We start from the raw sequence: 20,529 nt of genomic DNA, 5'->3' as shown, positions 1-20,529 counted from the left end.
ATCTGGCTGTCCAAATTTATCCTTTATTTCTTGCAACTAAAGAACAATAGAAAATATTAGCTTATAATGGTTGTCAGGCCCATCCCAAAGTATTGACATGAGTAAATAGTAAGGAAGAGTAAAATTTTGATTTATCTATAGTAACAGTCCCCCCAAAAGATAAGACATATCAAGAATCAGCCCATTATGTATAGAATTATCTCCATGACTCCTAGAACTGGTTTAATAAAAATTATTCTATTTCCTTTCAGAAAGAAAGTAGTTCTTTTTTCCACTTTCCAAATACATCACTTTCTGTGATTTAATTCGTGAAAGCCCCATACTAAGTTTTTGAAATTGTCAAGAGCACCAGTGTTATGAAACCTACTATGACAAACAAATTCCTTCTGCTTTTAACAAGTGCTGATGCCAGTGTTATGTGCATGCGTTGTAAACCCATGCAATTGTTTAACCCAATGTAGTTATCTCTAAAATAGAAGCTCAGCTTACGAACTTGCATTCTACCCTGTAATTCTTATTGTGTCTTTCATATTTGACTAGTACAATCTCATATACCTGCAAAATCTCATCATGGCTGCTCTGTGCTGAGCACTGACATTCTTGTGACTTGGTAAGTGGTATGGCTCTACTTTATCCTGACTTGCCTTGAGGACTTTGCTGACATCACTCCTAGCATAAAGTTTGCTCCTATAGAGAAACAGATTGGAATGATAAACAAATGATTACAACAAATTTTAGAGATAGAGCTAATGGGGGTTGAGATATCATGCTTTGAATTACAGACCAGAAGACAGATTAGCCCACACCGTTGATAATTAAGACTTGTTAGTTCTAACTCTTGTTTATGCTTAGTGACTTCTTTGCTTTCAAATTTTGCTGCCACTTACACAAAACTGGACAGTGGTACAATCCCCTTGTTGTGTCTCACTTGGTGAAGAAATAGTTGACATGGTTACATACTGTTTATTTCTTCTAACTTTTTTTCACCAAAGAAAGAGTTGAGACAGCCTTTCCATTACTAGATCCTTTGAATTCTTCATAGTATTATGAATATAGTGGTTGACATGTTTTATTGGGATTTCACCTGATTTTTCTGAAAAATGTGGTTTATATTTATTGTGATATATTTTTCTTTACAGGCTGTAGCATCCCAGCTTTGAGTTGTGGTCCTGCTGAGGAAAAATTCTTGCCTGTAAGGCGCTTGTCTGTGGTTCCTTAGTAGGTTCCTTGCTAGTTCAGACACTGTGACCACTGCTGATTGAAATAGGCTCTGGAAGGAATGCACCAAGGCAAGGGAAGGAAAATAACATTTATTTATTAGTTTCCAATTCTTGATCAGATGCAGTGCCTGAGTTTTTCAGTATAATGTCATTTTTAATAATTTCATGAATGCTAAGAGGTTGGTATCATGATTCTTATTTTATAGAAAAAGAAACTGTCATACAAAATCTTACAGGTAGAATTAAAATCAAACCCAAGACTGACTCAGAAGCCCATTGACTTAAAGCCATGCTTTCTCTAGACAAGAAAAGAAGCAATTAGGGAAGAAGAAACCAGGTAAAATAATCTTGATTAAGTCTATGGAATATATTTTAGTTTTTTTTTTTCCAGCCCTCCTAGAAAACAATGCATTTTTAAAAAATCTTCAATCCAGTTTGTCCTAGGAACCAAATGGAAATGTAGAGGTGATGACAAGGGGTGTCCCTAAGGGTCCCAACAGCCCAGAAACCCTCCTGCTTTTTGTGCCATCAGTCCCAAATGCTTCACCCCATGAAGTCCCCAGAGACTCCCAGCACTAGGTCAGGATCTGATATTAAGATTGAAGGCAGATGATAGGGTATGTGAAGCATCTAACTGGTCTAAGCATTTTACCTCTAGTGGCTCTCAGAGTATTTTGGATGGTACTAATAAGAAGGTAGACTCCACCATGAACTGTTAAAGCCCAGTTCTGTCATCAAGAGATTAGAGCAATACTTTTAAACTACAGGTCGTGATTCACTAGTGGGTCATTAAATCAATTTAGTGGGTTGCGACCACTATTTGAAAATATAATGGAATAAAATACAATAGGATAGAATTTTTTTAAAAAAAAATGTCATAATACATCACATATTTTAGCTTAACTGTTATTCTGGGTGATACTTTTGTATCTCATACACATGAGTAACTGTGTAAAACTAAATACTTGATGTACAAGATACAAAAGAGAACTTCCAGGAATAAAAATATCCTGTCAATGGTTTTGTTATATTGATCAAGGCTGTGACTATATCATAAGTTCCTAGTTTATAGACATTACCTGCTAAAAATTTTCAGTCAGAAAAAAAAAAGTTGAAGCACATTCCATTTTAATTTCACCACCCCCTGAAAGTTTGCGCAACAGAGAGCTACAGTAAATTGCTGTGCAATCTGAGCTTTTCCCGGAAGGAATGCCAGCTTCTGATGTTCTTGCTGATAAGGGCTGCAGCTGAACAGTGTTCTTAGCAGAATTAAAAGATTAACATGGCACCAGCATTGGTTGACTTAGCAAAATTTGTTTTGGTCCTTTGGTCAGTTGGGCCACACTTACTAATTATTATTCTGAACTAAGAATGTTGCTCATGGCAAGTGCAAAAGGAAAATTAATTTTAAAAAAAGGGAAACCATAATACCTTTCCACTGGCACCCCACTTCCTAGTGTGTTAATTTTTCAAAAAAATCACTTAAAGTACTTGTATTTCAATTTCAACATTCTTTGCTTCTTTTCACCAAAATGCTTTTGCTAAATGTCTTACTAACCCACCAGACTGTCAATGAAAGCACAAAAATAACAATAACACCAACATGACAATTATAATTATTAATAATCACTAACATATAAAAATAACATACTGTTTTGTATATTTTCACTTCTAAAACAGGGCTGAGATTGTTCATGCACGAGTGTGTATGTGTAAAATCTCCTTTCAGTAACCCAAGAAATAGATATTCAAAATGTACCCATTTCACAGATTAGGAAACCAAGGTGTCTGCCATACTAAGAATTTTGGACCTTACACTGTAGGCAAAAGAGAAACTTTATTTAGACATAAATGAGTGACATGGTTGTATTTGTATTTTAACAAGATAACTCTTGTGCTATCGAAGGTACAATGTAGGGGTAAAACTTAGGATGCAGCAGTTAGATTACCAGCTATCAGTTTGATACTTTCTAGAATTGTTTCTAAGCTTTCTAACTGTGGATCCATCATACCCTTAAGGCTTGGATTAATTTGACCCCCACCACTGAGGCAATTACCTTCTGAGAACTCTACCTTTGAGCCTGAAGTGTTCTTTGAATCAGGACAAAGATGAATCCCATAAGCTAACAAAAATAACCACATTCTCTGTTTCCATTGCAGAATTTTGTTAAATTCAATATCATACATAAGTTGTTCATTGGATACAAATACAAAATCTTTGGACTACAGAGGAATTTTTGAATAATATATTTATCCGTGGTGGAATCCTTTTCTGTCATATCTTTGTAGTCATTTTTTTCTCTATCTTACATAAATATCTATCATAAAAATAGATGGAAAATAGGCAAAGCTTTGTGAGATACGGACTGCTAGCTTTATTGCATGCCTGTGACAATTAGACTTGGAACAAAAGCAAAGTCAGTGACTAAATTTAAGTTTTGAGTTCTCAGCATTCTCTTATAAAAGTCCAATCTCTGCTTTCCTTCACATCACTTTCTTGAACCTTCAAACATTGGGTGGTAGGCCAAGCATGGTGGCTCATGCCTGTAATCCTAGCCCTCTGGGAGGCTGAGGTGGGAGGATAGCTTGAGCTCAGGAGTTTGAGATCAGCCTAAGCAAGAGTGAGATCCCGTCTCTACTAAAAATAAAAAATTAGCCAGGTGTGGTGGTGTGTGCTTGGAGTCCCAGCTACTCGGGAGGCTGAGGCAGGAGGATCGCTTGAGCCCAGGAGTTTGAGGTTGCTGTGAGCTAGCTGACACCACGGCACTCTAGTCTAGGCGACAGAGTGAGACTCTGTCTCAAAAAAAGAAAAAAAAAAATTAAAAGAAACAAACTTTGGGTGATGGGTCTGAATTTTGCTCCATAAAACTGAATGTGCAAGAAAATTTATATTACTTTCTTTGAATCAGATTAGGTTTGATCCTATGCTTTCATTCCACCAAGAGGACAAAACTATTCAATCTGAGTCATTATTGTGGCTCCCTGACCACAGTGCCTGAAAGTACAAAGGTTCTGAAGGATTTACGCAGAGCAAAACATTCCAGGGTGTCCCTTTGGACTTTGGCTTACATTGATTTTCCATAAAAGGACAAGCATTGCCATGATCATTTAAAGTGCAGGACTATACTTAGCAGTGTGTAAAACACCGTGACAACCCTTTTCCCTCTCTGCTGCTCCACCTCTGTGGCACCGGGCAGAGAAGCAGATGAAGGATAGATCATGAGTTCAAAAAGAAGGGAAGACACTGAGAATGGTGAGAAAAAGACAATAAAATAATAAAAGATTCTTGAGAGGTGGAAAAGAGAAGCATGTCCAAGGGATTTCAAGTTCCTTAGCTAACTTTGAGGGTTTGTCCAACTGGTGGTCCAAGATTCAGGAATGAAGACTTTAAAACAGGAAATAAAATTAAAGTAGCTAAAATGAAGGAATGGAGACTAGGAGCTACGTTGGTTTCCAGCGCCCTTCTGGTTCTATATTTTCTTCTTGTTTCTTTTGAATGTTTGTCAAACTAACAGTGAGGCCATGTGGGAAGGGACTGCACTGTCTCACCTCTTGCTCAGCGCAGTTCTGCGGTTACACATATGCTCAACTGATGGACTTATTTATCAAGCAGCAGACATGTTTCCAGGATTGAGTGAGACGCTGAGATTCAGGAATCAAAACATCTATTTCTTCCTTCACAAAAGCCACAATCTAGTTGAACAGACAGGGATGTCAACAGGTGGTCATAACCCAGTATTTATGCCAGAAATTACATATGTAAGGAACTAGGGATAAAAAGGGATAAAATGCTCTCTTTGTTCTTAAAGAGCTTAAATTCTAAAGGATAGAATAGAGAAAGAAAAAATGATGCATCATGTATGGTCAATTCCATACGGGGTCCAGTACTGCCCTCAGACTCAAGAAAGAAGGTCTCCCTATCTCGAGCCTAGTGGTGTATCCTATTTCTCCTAGGCTACGAACCTGTATAGCATGTTACTGTACTGAGTATTGTAGGCAATTGTAACCCAATGGTAAGTATTTGTGTATCTAAACATACAAAAAGGTAAAGTGAAAATATGATATTATAATGTTATGGGCCCACCATTGTATATGTGATCTATCGTTGATTAAAACATCATTATGTGACACATGATTATATATTTGTCAAGGTAGAAAGATAGGACTCGTTTTATTTAACATTTTGATAACTGGTTTAAAAAACTTTAAATATTTAGAAAAAGAAACCTGGGCCTGTCTTTGAATTCTTCCTCAGCTGTCCGCACTTGTTAGATATGGGCCTGATGGAGCATATAGGAGAGAATCCTGAAAAGGTATCCTCCAACAAGTGACTGAAGAGATGAATTTGGGGAAGAAGTTGAGTATTATCATTATAATATATTTTAATTTGTGCTATTTTGATACTCCACTGGAAGAATTTTTGCTTTTTTGAAACAAGAATTATTTACTTTTTCTTTATGTTTTTATCTACACACAGGGTTCATTTTATAAGTGCTGGGAAAGCAATGGTGCTTAATGAATAGGATGTTCTTGGGAAAGAAAAGAAATGGAATGTAGGCAATACATTTCAACAGTTAAGACCTCATATGGGAAATTCATTAACTTTAATTAATATTACCATTTTAATTAAAGTCATTTTATGATAACTTTAGAACAATGGAACATGATTAGGAAAAGCGAATCACGGTCCTGCCTTTCTTGATTCTTCTGTGGATGCTAGAAAAACTGCAACACTAGGTAGACCCAATGTTGATGGCCTAGGATCCTAACCCACCAAGTTGACATTTGCCAAGACACTTAAATTGTTCGGTTTTTAAAAAATCTTTTTTTTCATTTATTAATACACAGAATAAACATATTTGATCATTGAAGAATTTTTAAGGTGTTGGAATTTCAGCAGCAGGAAATTCATTTCTCAACTTATACTTATCACATAGGAGGCATCAAATTGCTCATGAATTAATAGGCTGATAGCTACCGTTATTTCCTGATGGGACACTTTCACAGTTAGGGCAGGAAAAGGCTGAACACCAAGTGCTGTTCATTATGTGTCTTGGGATATACTCCTGAAGGTCTGAGATTTATGCTGAATTTATAGGAAGCAATGCCATTGAATTAAGTGTGGAGAGGTGTCTGCATCCTAGAATAAAGCTGTGGAGTCAGACAGTAGTGCCAAGAATATCTGCTGTGTTGAGCCTTTAGCTACAATTTCTTTCTCACATGCACTGACTCAGAAAAGGCTGCTTCATGGTCTATAGCTCTTTGCCAGCCTTATGACTCCACAAACTGAAATATTAGCCAAATGAAATATTATTGCACAATTCAAGCTACACACTCATAGCACAATTTTGAATACAATCATATGTAGCCTCAGATCTGCAGTCTTTCGTCCACTAAGAGATGCAGAAAAGAAAAATGTGAGACACAGTCTGACCTTGGCTGCAAAGGGCAACAGGATGCCAGTGAACTCAAGGTCACGCAGTTTTTCCCCTTCTATTGAAATAGAAAGCCCATGACAAATTTATGCAAATATGCTATGGAAAACAATTTCTCAAAGACAACTTCCGTGTGCCAAATGTTTCTTCGTTTTCTTTTTGCCTGGCCTGTGGATGATATCAGCTTACTTTAGAGGCTAGCTTCCAATTTTCCTGGAAGCTAGGGCCAAAGAACATTCATTTCACAGAAAAGCCAAGGTCTGAGAAGCAAAAGGGGGGGCGGCGGTGAGTAAGGCCCCAGGGCAGAATAAGAACAGGATGTGATTTCACCGACATCTCATTCCTTTCCCCCCTACCCCTCCCATCTCAGAGTGGCCAGATTCACTGAAGGATAGTAGTTGTCATTTCAACTTGGGAACAGAGGTGCCTGTCACTTGAGGGGTGACCTACTTCAATTTATCCAATCTTCCACTTGAAAAACTCCTCTTGAGTTAAAAGATATGAACACCAACTTCATAAAGTAAAACATAGAATTCCATTAAAAGAAAAGAAAACCCCAGAAAAAGTATTCTGTAACTGAAGAATCACCATCCCAAGGGTCCCATAGGAGATCATCCTTGGTCAGTGAGAGCTTGTCAACCTCACTTACCATCATTGCTGTGCTCATGTCAGCTCATATGGGCTTACAAGAATGGATTGTTAAATTGTCCAGAGTTTTGAAAGTCAGCGACTAGCTGTTGGTAGCACAAATTTGGCCATAGTGGGATTGTTTATACTATGGAAATCAGCAAATGCTACAAATCAGGGTTTTTTAAATATTTGAGAGCTGGCTTACTAACACACAACTGCTCATAGCTCTGCATGAACAAGATCTGCATGAACACGATCCTCCTTACTGTATCCTCCATCTACCTTCACTGTCCTCTGCTGGGATCCCTTGGACATTCCCCCTTCTCTCCACATCCACACCAGCATCTGTTGTTTTAGGACTTTATGATAAGGGCCATTCTTACTGGAGTTAGGTGATATCTCATTATGGTTTTGATTTTCATTTCTCTGATGATTAGTGATGTTCAGCCTTTTTTCATGTTTGTTGGCCATTTGTCAATCCTCTTTTGGAAAACCTTCCATTCATATCTTTTGTCCATTTTTAATGGAGTTGTTTGATATTTTATTGCTGATTTGCTTGAGTTCTTTGTAAATTCTAGTTATCAGCCCTTTATTGGATGTATAGCATGCAGATATTTTCTCCCATCTGTAGGTTGTCTACTTGCTCTATTGATTGTGCAGAAGCTTTTTAATTTGATCAGGTCCCATTTATTTATTTTTGTTATTGCTGTGATTGCTTTGGGGGTCTTCTTCATAAATTCTTTGCCTAGGCTGATGTCTATAAGAGTTTTCCAAACATTTTCTTCTAGAATTCTTACAGTTTCATGCCTTAGGTTTAAGTCTGTTATCCATCATGAATTAATTTTTGTGAGTGGTGGTTTCAGTCTTCCGCATGTGGGTATCTGGTTTTCCCAGCACCATTTATTGGATAGAGATTCTTTTCCCCAGTGTCTGGTTTGTCAAAGATCAGATGGCAATATGATTTCTGTGACATTTTGATTTAATAAGTTTTATTCTTCAGTGCATGCCTAGAACTGGATGGCAAGAGGGTGGTATCAAAGTTTATAGGCAAAGACAGAGGTGGGTGACTCAGAAGGCACACAAAAGAGAGACAGTCACTGGAGAAACAGCTCCAGGAAACTGTAGAAGAATATTATTTCAAACTAGATAAGAAAGTTTTGTTTTTATATTATTTAAAAATTATTATTTCTTTTGTTTAGAGTTTGTGATCATTTTCTCTAAATATTTTTGTATAAAATGCACCCCTATTAAAAATACTATCCACAGTATGAAATGCAGTTACTACAAACATCAAAATAGTCAGGGATGAAATGGGGGAGAGACCCTCAACTGTTCACAGAAAGGTAGACTCTGGGAGGACCCACCACACCTGGATGAAAGAGCATTTAAAAATATCTAACTCATTTGCCTTTAATTCTGTACAATTCTGATTTAGGTACTTAGCAGAAAGAGCTTTCTGGTTAAAGGATACCAACAGATAGGCCACTAGGTTGTAGATTAAGACATTGGCTTTCTGGATTTTTTAAAAAGAAGCATTACTTGTATCACTGTGGTTTAAACCAAATTGCATCGGTTAGGTAGAAATACACCTATAAAACTGACTTTATAATTTTACAAGTATCAATTTCTCAAACAGTGATTATATACATATGTGTGTACATATGTGTGCATATATACACACATGCACGTACATGCACACATATATATATATATATATATATATATAAATAAAAAGCACCTGCCAGGGTTTAGCATTGTTCTCAGAGACAAGGTCCAGCCTCAAAGAGTTTACAGTGTAGATGGAGACCACCTGACACCTGACAGCAATTCCAGGCCAGCTGTCCTGAGTGCTGTAGAGAATCAGACTAAGGGCCAGATCAGAATTGCCTGAGTCCCTTGAGAGGTTAGAGGTCAAACTCTCATTCTTCTTCAATAGAATTCACTCATTCGCCAGAGCATTACTATGTTCCACATACTATTATAGGAGCCTGGGACACATCAGTGAATAAAATAGAAAAATTCCTGCCCTCGTGGATCTGACATTCTAGCAAGGGCTTGATTTATCTGCTTTATTACTGGGTTTTCCCCAGGCCTCGGCATATCCTATGACGCTCCATAGCACTCAAGCAAGATGCCCTGATGCAAAGGAGGTGAGTCACCAGAACTGGGATGAAGAAGTAGATCAGGGAAGCAGAAACGATGTCCTCTTGTAATTTTAAACCTTACCTTAAGCTTCTCCTTTGATACGTTCTACGCCAAAGTAATAATTCATAGACCTTTTGCTTAAAAGTGCTGCTTGCTGGATGTATGCCCTTGAAGCTGTCCAAGAGACTGGGTGGAGGTGGAGAACGGTGGTGCTGGACCTGGAGTCTGGAGCCCTCTGGACCCAGGTTCCCTTTTCAATTCTATAATTGACTAGCTGTATGACCTCAGGTAAGCTGGTTAGCATCTCTCTTCCCAAGGACAGATGAATATGAAAGCTCCGAACTCTTTTGCAAATGTGGGAGCTTATTAACATACGTATTAATGTCTAGGTTTGTAGGTTTCAAAGCCACAGTAGAGGTCACAATAAAGAATGATTTCTGGGCAAAGCCACAAAGAATAGGAATTAAAATATATATTGAGTATTTGTTCTGGTCTGGGCAGAGTGCTGGATTTTTCTATGGATCAATTCATTTGATTTCTCACACAAACCTCACCTTGATAGATGAGGTAACAAGGACTTGGAGAGGTTGCCCTAAGTTACCGCAGCAAGTAGAGGAGCTGGGATTCCAAATCACAGCATCATGTCTTCACTCCAATGCTCTCTCAACTTGCATGCTCAGTAAATGGTACCATCACAGTAAGTGTTTTATTAAAATACCATTTCCCTGAAACAAACAAATAATGGCAATTTTTTGTGGGGGTGGGGCAGGAGAGACATTTTGAAAGTATTTAATGTATGAGAACATTTCCTCTTCGAATATTGATCTGGTATATAACTACTGTTCAGTTATTCCAATTATTTTTGACTATAGGAGAGACTACAGTAAAAATTCCGTTGGTGGATTTGAGACTGAGCTTCAAAGATTTCATTAAGTAGATCTAAGTCTAGCAAAAATGATGAATATAAAGAAAGGAAGTGAGAGTGAGAGAAAAAAAAGCAGTCCTAGCCAATTTGATTAAATCATATAGCTTCAACGAATTTTGTAAAAATATATGACCACGTAAACACATTGCTAGGGTCCTTTCCAAGGGCCCTAAACTTGAAAAAAGCCTGAACTAGTGAGGGGTCCTAATTAGCTTCAAGGTACATCTGTTAGGTAGATAGTGAGGAATTCCGGGTCTCCTAGGGAGAAAGTGAGTGCTGTTGCAATTCATCCCCCAAATAGGCTTTCAAAGAAGTTCATGGGAGATCCTCATGCACAGTAGGACTAAGGTCATATAACTCCCAACTGTCCAATCAAAGTGGTTCCATGGTGACACGTGAGCCATGAGGGTGGTCCCAATCTGGACACTATAAAACAAGACCCAGACCATAACCAAATCCTTTTTTTCTTCTCTTTTTGCTATGACAGTGGGGCCGGTCGTCACCTATGGCGCATGTATCTTGCTCTGTAAACCTATATCTTGCTCTTGCTCTATAGTCCTGTCTTTGTCTCCTCAATAAACTTCATTTTCATGCTTGCCTTACTTTGGTGCATATGGTCATTCTTTGGCCATAAGCGCACCAAAAAGCGACATTTCAGACTGCGACCCGACATAGTCACCTCTGATGGTGATGAAGTTCTGATCTATCTGATTGGCATTGTTGTTTAAATTATGTTAAAATGTTCATCCTGATGTTTCAGTTAGCAACTGTGACCCTGATAACTAGTAACAGTGACAAACGCAAGAAGGTTCTGTTGTATGGCCAAAATGGCGAATCTGACCTACGTCACTGTAATGATTTTATGAAAAGCTTCTGTTAGCTTAGGTTCAAACAGACTTTTCTTTCCTTGGCACTAAAGTGGTATTTGGAACTAGTCTTCTACTAATAGATGTCTTTCTGTCTTTCTGGATCTCCACCTAAACCACATTAAAATGTGCATGTTACATTTTATTTCATCGTATTTGTAAAGTAAATTTCATTTGGTTTCCTCTTTTGCGGCTCCTAAAAGCAGCAAAGCTCCTGAGGGAGATGTTTGGCAATAAGCTGATCCATCCTCAAGGTAACAATGCCCTGTTATTCTTTTTCTCTGGAGGCATCTGTGATGTAAATGCCGGGGGAAAGGGATTTTAAAGGGAGATTCTGAAATCCTTGGGAAATTCCACAAGTGTACAGGGCTTTATATCCATGTCAACGAATAACATTGTCTAGGAATTAGTGAGTCACGCATCAGGCATGCAGAGGTTAGAAAGGAGCCAACAGAAGGAAGCTGGCCTGAGACACAGGAACTCATGGCTTCCAAGCCAGAATGACTGAAAAACTAACTCTATTTAGCAGATTTTTCTTGAGTATTCACTATGTGTGAGGTGCTTGGGATTCAAATTCACCTTCTGTTATTAACAGTAAAAAAACCCAAAAACCAAGGAGTCACTTAGGAAAAGGTCTAGTCAGCTATAGAAATGTTCCTAGGCCGGAGAAAGCTGACCTTGAGATCTTAACCCATATGGGGAGGTAAGGATTGAAAAAATGACCTTTTAGGAAATCTTTCAGGAAGTATCCAAGCAGTGGTGCTGCTTGGGTTGAATTTTAAAGGATACAGAGGTTATGTCATGCAAAAAAAGTGAAAGGTATTCCAGACAGAGGGAATAGTATGAACAAAGACTCAGAGATATAAGAACATGAAAGACTGAAGCTGAGGGTGGGAGGAGAGACAGATAGATCCAGAGAGGAGTCTGGAGAAGGCAGAAGGGGCCAAGTGGAGAAAAAAACTTTTATGAGGGTCAGGAGAGTAAACTGTATCTTGAAAAGAACAGCATGGGGGTAGACATTGAAGGATAAAGCTGGGAAGGTATAGTTAGTTTTGCATTTTAGAAGGTTCACTGGGCAGAAGGGAGTGAAGGAAAGCTTGTGGTTAGACCAGTTAAGAGATTTCCGTGGTGATCTGGGCCTGAGGAAGGAGGACTTGGTTTAGCACCATGGGACTGGGAAAGAGGAAGAACTCCACTAAGAAGTTAAAACAAACAAAAGACTCAGTAAAGTTGCATGTTGGAATACTTCATAGATGCAAGTAGACGTAGAAATACTGAAACGACAATCATGAAGCAGAAGTACTGAGTGATGGTAAGAAATGCCGGGGGCACAGTTGAAGGTGAAATAAGCGTGCCATGAAATTGTACGCACCGTAGAACCCCAATTTTGTAGCATATTCCCAACACACAAGATCGAAAGGAAATACATCAAAACCTCAGCAGCCATGATCTCTGAATGGTGAGGTGACATATATATTTTTTTCTTTTTTGTACTTGACTATAAACAAACTAAATCATGTTTGTAATGAAGAACTACGAAAAATTTTAAGAATACAAGATGGAAGGAAGGGAAGAAGAAAAATTGGGAGAAAGGAAGGATGGAAGGAAAAAAATGATTGGAGAGCTGTTAAAGAAGTATACTCAATGGTAAGGAAAATAAGAAAAGTTACGCATACCTAAACTAAATAAAGAGAGATAGAGTCATGATTCCTATAGAGACCCATTAGCAAAGCTGGTATTACAGCATATGGCACCAGGTTGGATATATAGTAGGTGGGGGTGTAGACGTGAGGGAGGCCGAGGTAGAGAGTACTTACAGTCCTCCTGACTGTCCCTTGGGTTAGCTATGTTGCTGTTGTGACTAGAAGGGGAATGTGGAGGTAAGAAAGCAGCAGTCTTGGAGTCTGATTTCTCGGACAGAGGCTGCCCTGCTGAAGTCTGGCTACCCAGCCCTGCTCAGGTCCTGTCCAGCCCTGGGCTCTGCTTCCCTGACTGCACTTATCTGTGTTGTAACACTCTGCTTACTGCATTTTACTTGCCCGTTCATATCTTCACTAGACTGCAAGATCCATAAAGGAGGAAATATCTTCCATATATATTTTCCTTCTATATCTTATTTACTGTTGTACTTACAACACCTACCACAATGCTTGGCACATAACAAGTTCAAAAAGTATTTATGAAATTATTAGTAACACTGATTTTATTAAATAACATTATTAAGTTAATGAACAAATGATTAAGTTCAAAACAATTAAAAAGTTTAAAACATTAGGAACTAAATACTTGTAGAGTAAATGTTTGCTTTGCTTCTCTAGTGAGCACATTAATCTAGATTCCAACCCTCCTACATATATGCACGCACATGCCTCCGCTGTTCATCGCAATGTTGACCTCTCAGAAAAGAGGAAAGGTGCTCAATCAAAATAAAGTATTTATTAATTGTAATTACTGCAAAGGCTCTTCAACAGTGCTCATTATACCCAGACACTGCAACTTTTCTGATAAAACGAAATGAACAACAGTGGGAATAGAGCAAAGGGGCTTCATTCAGTGTTATGGACTGAATTGTGGCCCCCACAAATTCGTATGTTGAACTCTGAACAGTACACTTCAGAATGTGACTGTGTTTGGGAATAAGGCCTTCAAAGAGGTCATTAAGGTTAAATAAGGTCATATGAGTTAGCCCTGATCTAATAGGACTGGGGTCCTTATGAGAAGAGGAAGAGACACCAGGGATGTGTGCACACAGAGAAAGGGCCACGTGAGAACACAGCAAGAAGGTAGCCATCTGCAAGCCAAGGAGCCCCAAGAAACCAAACCTAACCACATCTCGACCTTGGACTTCCAGCCTCCAGAACTGTGAGAAAATAAATTCCTGTTCTTTAAGCCACCCAGTCTGTGCATAAACTGATACTTTAATTTCCTATTTCCTGGGGGAAAAGTCTTTTAGACTATTCTTTGTGTGTGCAGAAGTAGAAATATATCCTGACATAATGCACTGAGAGATACACAATATCACCCTCGGATATTGCTGCCAAAAATGAATCTAATCATAAAGAAACATTAGACAAATTCCAATTGAAGAGCTGTTCCAGAACAAAGGAGACTAAGGAGACATTACAACTAAATGTGATACATGAACCTGCATTGGATCCTGGAAAAGTTTTATCTACCTATCTATCTACGAATCCATCCACCCATCTATGTAAAGGATATTATTGGGACAATTGTCATAATTTGCATAAAGTCTATAAATTAAATAATAGTACCATATTGTCATTAATTCCCTAGATTTGATCCTTGTACTCTGGTTTTATAAAAGAATTTTCTTGTTCTTAGGAAATACTGGGAAATGTGGATGAAAAGTATTCTAGAATTCTTTATATAGTTCTTTCAACTTTTCTATAAGCTTAAAGTTATTTCAAATATAACAGTTATGAAAATTAGGGTTCTAAATAAAAGTAACAAACAAATTGAAAATTATATACACTTAACAAAGTAGTCATACTCAATCAGGTTAAAATTTAAGCATGCTGAAAATCTGTTAAGAGACCGGGAGTGTTTGTTTCTGTCGGGGTTAGTTTCAAAGTGCAGGGGGGCATATTGAATTTTGTGTAACTTCCAGTAACGTAGGATGAGAATCCACACACATTTAGTGTTGCAATCATATAAAAAGCCTCGGGAGAATTCCAGCCCTCGCAAGTCCCCAGAGACAGCTAAGCATCCCAGCGTCTAGGGGCCATAGGACACTGGAGAGAAACCGTCCAGTGTAAACATGATTTCCAGGCTGGCTGCTGCTCTATTACTCTCTTGGCAGGTCCACACTTTCTGTAGCACTGTGTGAAGGTAGGCACATCTTTCTGATCAATGGAGTTTTCTTTTGTCTAACTATGATTCTCGCAAAGCAATATTTTCCAAAAATGCTTTGAGATTTGCTGATTGAAACAAAAAAATTTCTCTTTGCATTCATTTAATGTTGCTGGGACTGCAAGATGACTTTTGTGGGGCCCTCCTACTGTGATGATATCAACATTAAGAATTATTTTTGATATAACTTTAAATACTTCAACATTTTTTTCTGTTTTAGTAAAAATTTAGGAGAGTTTGGCAGGCCCTAAAAAATATCATCTTTTTCTATTGTGAGAAAGGAATAACACTTTCTTTGACACACTAAACCTTTTTGTTTTTCTTCTGATTTCAAAAGAAATTTAAATATTTTCACAAGCCCTAAAATTATCATGGGCTTCAGACACTATGCCTACTCTGCCTAATGCATAAGTCAGCCCTGATTTGAATTATTAATAAATTTTGAATTATTTAGGTTCTATCTCTATATGTCTAAGGAAAGTATAATATTTGAATTGATGTAGGCATTTGGATACTAAACTTCAGAATTTGTTCTATAATACATATTTTATATGTTCAAATGTTAGCTAAATTTATACACCTACATATCATATCACTATACTTATATTCACTTATAATTTATATTATATTCCATTGGGGGCCACAGTTGGTTAATATTGCCTATTAATATTGAACCAGGTGATTTGTACATTTTTACTCAGTGTTCTGTTGACAAATTATGCTATTGACAATTATTTCCCATCTGTTTTCAGTAACCCTGATAAACCCTAGACCATTCTGAGACTCTATTTTATAACAAATAGTGTTTTTAGCATGTGCTTTCTGTATTTGCTTTTTTCTTTTATCAGCACTAAAGCGTTTTTTTAAAATAAGACATTGCTGTGAAATAGTCATGTTTCTATTAATTCTTTCTGAAGGTGATATCTCTTTTAATAAGATCATAGTTTACCTCCTGTAAATACCATTATAGTATCACAGAATATATTGCAAAATCAAATAGAAAAAAAGTGCTACATGGAGATTCAATATTAATTTTAAAAACTATAAATATTAGTTTTTATATAGAAAGTTATTCAAAATAACTTTTGTGCACTGAAGGATTAGTTATTCATTTCAGTCTTCTCTGGCTTGTTTTGGTTTTTATTGGGTATGGCTTGATTCTTCTTAATTTACCGGTTAAATTTTTCAGCTAGGTCACTTCCTCCTTTTCAGCACTAGATGGCGCCTTAAGCCCAGGTTTGCCTCAGCTCTAGCAAAAGATTGGCGTTCTACCAGTCCAAAATGGGGGAGGTCCCAAAGGGAATATGCCAGCAATGTGGAAAGGCTGGCTAGGAGTTCATGCCCAGGGGATGTGTGGAACATTCCTCTTATAGCGTGGTGCTGCTGAACACCACTCCAATTGGGTGTCTCCTTTGGCCACATTACGGAGCAGAGTTTCCAGGGCTCCACATGTCCCCCATGTGTCTCTGGCTGTCCTCAGGGATGTTTCTCTTGGCAGGCACTTGTCATGCTGCCTGTGGGTTGTGCCTAAAGTTTTTTCCTTTCTCTGTGGCCCCAGGAATTGTCTCATTCTCATGTTTGGGTTCTGGAATATTGCTGGTGATGCAATAATGACTTGGCCTTGTATACTTGTTTCTGGTTTTCTGTGTGTGTTGGTAGGGGTGGTGGGTAAAGTCACCTTGCTTCTATGTCACCATTTGGAACCTTAACAGATCATTGATTTTAGACTTTTCTTCTTTTCTAAAATAAACATGTAAGGCTACCGATTTATTTAAAAGCATTGGTTTAGCTGCATTCCTCAAATTTTGACATGTTCTCTTTTCATTTTCCTTTAGGCCAAAAATATGCTCTCATTTCTCTTTTCATGCCTTCTTCGTTTTGTATATTACTAGAAGTTTGTTGTTATTTCTAAAAACAAAATCATCAAGCTACTTTTATTTGAATCTTGGATGTACCACTTACTAGATTTGTATCTTTGGAAACATTTCTTAATCTCTTTGAAGCTCACTTTTATCATATGTAAAATGGGAATAAGAGACTATTTTCCAGGACAATAGTGAAGACTAAATGAAGTAATATATGTAAAGAACTTAGAAAAGTGTCTGGCACAGAGTAAGCCTACAGAAACTTCTATTACTGGTACTTTCATTATTTTAAATTTTATGTAATTTAACAATTCACACCAATAATCCTATATTTTTAGCATTTAAATTTTTAATTTTCTTAATTATATATTTTTCAGTTTATGCACACCTTTTTCTATGTTTTGCATTACTCATTTGGGCTAGACTACAAAAAAAGACAACACAATTTAAGGCCATGAAGATATTTGTGGTTTATTTATATTATCAGATTACCTTACCAAATATGACAATTTTGGTAAGGTAATCTCAAATTTTTATGCCATCAACAGTTTATGAATGTACTTAGTACACCATATTTTCGTCCTCATAGTAACTTCAAAGGTGAAAACAGACCTTCATTTTGTGACAAATTTTTCATGTTATTGGGACCATTGACTGGTGCTCTAGGTAAAATAACTGAAATGTGACATTTTGCAAGAAGGCCAAATTTGCTTAGCAAGAACCCATACCTGCAGTGGTTAATTACTACATGTAGAAGGGGTTGGAGCTAAATGATCCCCCACAAGATAACATGAAATGATATGTGGAGGATTAGTCCAAGCAAAATTCACACTAGAAGGCTGAGATACAAATGCTGGAGAAAGTCAGGCCTACTGCCAAATCTGAGTTCGCACATTCCGTCTGTCGCTAGAGTCTATTGATCCTACCTCCTAAATCACTCTCTGATCTCTCTTCCTCTCCACCCACAGTGACATAGCCTTAGTTCTGACCCTTATTATTTCTCACCTGGATTATTAAAACAATCTTCTAGCCCTCTAAGGTCTCCCTTCCTCCAGCTCATTCATTTATTCATTCATTGAATGGCACCGACTCTGGACACAAAACCGTCTGGGCCTATCCTCTTGTCACTCACTTGACCTCAGGGAAATTACTTAACGTTTTAGTATTTAAGTTTCCTCATCTACAAAATAGGAATAATAATTTCTGACATGAGATTGTTCGTATAATTTAAAAGGACCAAGAAGTTGTAGGATCAGTTCAAGATTTCATAGAGCAGAAGGGGAATAAGGTTTCCCACAAAGAGGACTTGGAGGACAGAGGGAAAAAAAGAATTCAGTTGTTTTATGAAACTATTCTATCTAGTATAGCTTACTTAGGATAGCAGTTATATTAATACAATTAAACAAATATGTAATGAAATGTCTGTGATGTATATTGGCTTTCAATATGGCAAAAAAGTCAACTGGGCTATTAAATGCAAATATATTAATAGGGGATTCTCAGCTTGAGCATAAGCTTGGCTCACTTTAGAATTTTATGCATATCTCTTTGCATAAAGGACCAAGGATTCTCCTAGGAAATAACCTATCCCAAATATCCCAAAGGCAGAATTGGGTGAGTAAGTGAGGTCATCAGCTAAGAATGTTTGATTGGAGAGTACAGCCAAAATTTCCTAGAGGTCTTATGTTTTATCTTTAAAAATGTCACCAATTTTGCATATTTTAAAAATGCTTTTTTATCTAATGTTACAAGCTGAATGTTTGTGCCACCCAAAATTCATATATTAAAATCTAGTCCTTAATGTGATGGTATTTGGCAGTGGTGCCTTTGGGAGGTAATTAGATTATGAGGGTAGAGTCCCCACAAATGGGATTAATTCTCTCATAAAAAGTAACCAGAGGGCTAGTTCACCCTCTTTCCACCGTATGAGGGTCCAACAAGAAGTCAGAAGTCTGCGACCCAGAAGAGGGCCCTCACCAGAACCCAACTATGCTGGCATCCTAATCTCAGATTTCTAGCCTCCAGAACTGTGAGAAATAAAATGCATGTTATTTAAGCCACTCAGTCTATGGTAATTTGTTTTAGCAGCCAAAACTGACTAAGACATTTGATATTTTAAAATATTTACTATGCAACAATTGATATTTATTATGGGTAATTAATGTCCCAAGATAACAGACATATTTATTTCATGGCTCCAAATACCTTCTTGCACATATCTGTAACACCCCTATGTGTACCCCAGTTTTAGAAGCTTGAACATGGTCCTACAGAATGAGAGAACCAAGAGGTTGATTAAAGATATAATTCAAGTACAATGGACCAGTCTTGGGCAAAAGTTGAATCTTAGTAGAGATTGTTAGTAGATCTTGGTAGATCCTATCACTCAAGTAATCTTCCAGTTCCAACCCATGACAGAGGTCTTGAAATTAAAAAAAAAAAGTAATACTTAAAAGAGGTGTTGGTCTGAAATCACCAAGGATCATTGAAGATGAAGGCATCGGGGTTACTGGTTCTAACAGCTTTTGGGTGGTGTCAAGGCTTAAGCTAGTGATAGGATATATGTCTTTGGTGTAGGTATCCACACTGTCCACACATTACCAGCATTAAAAACCTCTCTGCAAATAACAAACAAATAAACAAACACCAAGCATCACAGAAAGCTGGGAAAGAACAAAGGAAAAATGATAGACAATTATAGTGACCAAGATGATTTAGAAAGCATATATGCTGTATCTTACAGTTACAGAAGATTGTATAGCAAAATACCTAAAATGCAAAGATCTTGGTGATGCAGCATGGCAACTTTTCCAGAAGAACATTAGATTCGGAAACGCATTGTGGTTGGATGTGTGGTCATTGACGTCACACTACCTGGGGCTTGAACTCCACTTTTATCATTTAGTAGCTGTAATCTATCATACAGAATAATTTCATTGCCCTAAAAAATCTTCTGTGCTTCACCTGTTCCATCCTCTCCCTTTTCTTCAGAACCTGTGGCAATCACTGATCTTTTTATTGTCTCTATAGTTTTGCCTTTTATAGAATGTCATATAATTGGAATAATACCGTAAGTGGCCTTTTCGGACCTTCTTTCACTTTTCAATATACACTTAAGGTTCATCATGTCTTTTAATGGCTTGATAGCTTGCTCCTTTTCATTGATGAATAATAACCAATTGTAAGGATATAACACAATTTGTTCATCCATCACCTATTGAAGAACATCTTGTTTTCTTTTGTGGATTGTGATTTAGGTGTTGGACCTAAAATCTCCTGTTTTCTTATTTGTGTTAAATTGACTCGGATCAGCTGGGCAAGGGCACGGTGTCCCATTCTTATTGGCATGATTTTACAGAGCAAATTTGCTGACGGTCTGTGATTTTAGAAAACAAGGTTTTGCAGTAAAGGAATAGCTGTGAAAAAGATTGTTTTGGCTCCACAGCTGCAGCCCGACCTTGGGAGAAATGTTGTTTTGTGTTCACTTTGCAGCTGGTTTTATCCGTGACTGTGTCTTATCTGGGTCTGTTTCAATTTGCACAATGAATGGACAGTCTGAATTTTTGCTTTTTC

At 37.5% G+C, this 20,529-nt stretch overlaps 1 protein-coding gene across 2 annotated transcripts in view; it reads left to right on the top strand.

The window, feature by feature from the left end:
- The first annotated feature begins 14,939 nt into the window (after positions 1 to 14,939).
- Positions 14,940 to 20,529, top strand: part of MTHFD2L (methylenetetrahydrofolate dehydrogenase (NADP+ dependent) 2 like) — an 85,052-nt gene continuing 79,462 nt past the window's right edge. Inside the window, exon 1 of one of the 2 annotated variants that reach the window (XM_069458310.1) lies at positions 14,940 to 15,070. The gene's annotated coding sequence lies outside the window, so the exon portion shown is untranslated. The remainder of the gene's footprint in view (positions 15,071 to 20,529) is intronic. The other variant, XM_069458314.1, reaches the window with a different exon arrangement.

Source organism: Eulemur rufifrons, chromosome 24 (assembly GCF_041146395.1).
Source record: "Eulemur rufifrons isolate Redbay chromosome 24, OSU_ERuf_1, whole genome shotgun sequence".
In the NCBI taxonomy this organism is placed as follows: Eukaryota; Metazoa; Chordata; class Mammalia; order Primates; family Lemuridae; genus Eulemur; species Eulemur rufifrons.
This window is presented reverse-complemented; position numbering and strand designations above follow the sequence as displayed.